Source organism: Ctenopharyngodon idella, chromosome 13 (genome assembly GCF_019924925.1).
Source record: "Ctenopharyngodon idella isolate HZGC_01 chromosome 13, HZGC01, whole genome shotgun sequence".
Taxonomy (NCBI): Eukaryota; Metazoa; Chordata; class Actinopteri; order Cypriniformes; family Xenocyprididae; genus Ctenopharyngodon; species Ctenopharyngodon idella.
The window spans coordinates 29687041-29688733 of record NC_067232.1 but is presented as its reverse complement, the minus strand read 5'-3'; positions in this window follow the sequence as shown (position 1 = coordinate 29688733).

Below are 1693 nucleotides of genomic sequence, written 5' to 3'. Positions count from 1 at the left end.
CACAGCTTGAACTTCTGCATTACTTGTTTGCAAAAGGGCGCAAAACTCTCAAACATACATGTGAAAGTGTTAACATCTGTCCTGCAGCTGAGACCGTTTCAGATGAGGAACAGTCCAGATGTTGTACTAATGAAAGAAAGAATCCCACACACACAACGTAGGGATGTTATTTCTGTTAACTGTAGAATACTGAGCACATTCATGCAGTATGTCGAATGGAGAGCAACGGAGAGCTCATTTTCTCCAGAAGCATTTTAGAAAAAAAATCCTCATGGAAAAGTTTTAAGACATGAAACAAAATCTGTTCTGTCATAAAAAGAAGAAAGGATCCAAATTTATATCAGGTGTCTTTAGTACTGTGTTAATGTTGTGGAGGGATACGGGTGAGGTTAGGACAGGTTTGCTGGTATGGGTTTAAGTGTGGGTCAGGTGGTCAACAGTGAAGTACAGAAATTAATTACAGCTGTAATTACATGCAGGTATTTCTTAAATATAAGTACAATGTAAAAACATGTACACAATAAGTGCACTATCAAATGATTAATTTAAATGGTAGCACTTTACAGTCCTGTTCCACATGTACATACTGTGTACTTACTGTAATCACAATAACTGGGTAACCTACCCCTAAACCTAACCTTAACCCATGTAGTTATTACCCAGTGGTTTCCTTACGAAAATTAACCATGGTTTTATTATAGTAAAACCATGTTTTTTGGCGTATTGGTTACCATTGTATAACCACACAATTGTTAAACTATGGTTTTTGTAGCAAAGCCATGGTTAATTTGTGGTTACTATGGAATAACGACAATAATTTTTTGATTTTGTTTGTGGTAAAACCATGGTTAATCTTCGTAATTACACTGTAAGTACACGTAAGTGCAACCATTTAAATAATGGTACATCAAAATGAACAAAAACACGGCATGAAATTCAATTCATGTCGTTTCTTCTCTGAGGTGATTATACAGGTGCATCTCAATAAATTAGAATATCATGACAAAGTTATTTTTTTTTTCTGTAATTTAATTCAAAAAGTAAAACTTAAATATATTCTAGATTTATTAGACAAAGTAAAATATTTCCAGACTTTTTTGTTTTCATTTTGATGATTACAGCTTGCTGCTCAATAAAATCAAAAAATCAGTATCTCAAATTATTAGAATATTTAATTTCAAGTTCTATTAAATGACCATTCTCAGGGTATAAATACTGGGTTTAGGTCAGTAATCCCAACAGCAGTCATGGGGAAGTCTGCTGACTTGACAGTTGTCCAGAAGATGATCATCAAGACCCTCTACAATGAGGGTAAGCCACAGAGGGTCACTGCTGAAAGAGCTGGCTGTTCGCAGAGCTGTGCCAAAGCATTTTCATGGAAAGTTGACTGGAAGGAAAAAGTGTGGTAGGAAAAGGTGTACAAGTGAAAGGAATTACCGCAGGCTTGAGAAGATTGTCAGGCGAAGCCGATTTAAGAACTTAGGAGAGCTTCAAAAGGAGTGGACTGAAGCTGGAGTCAGTGCATCAAGAGCCACCACACACAGACGTCTACAGGAAATGGGCTACAACTGTCACAACAAGCCACTTCTGAACCAAAGACAACGTCAGGAGCGTCTTACCTGGGCTAATGAGAAAAAGAACTGGACTGTTGCTCAGTGGTCCAAAGTGCTCTTTTCAGATGAAAGTAAATTTT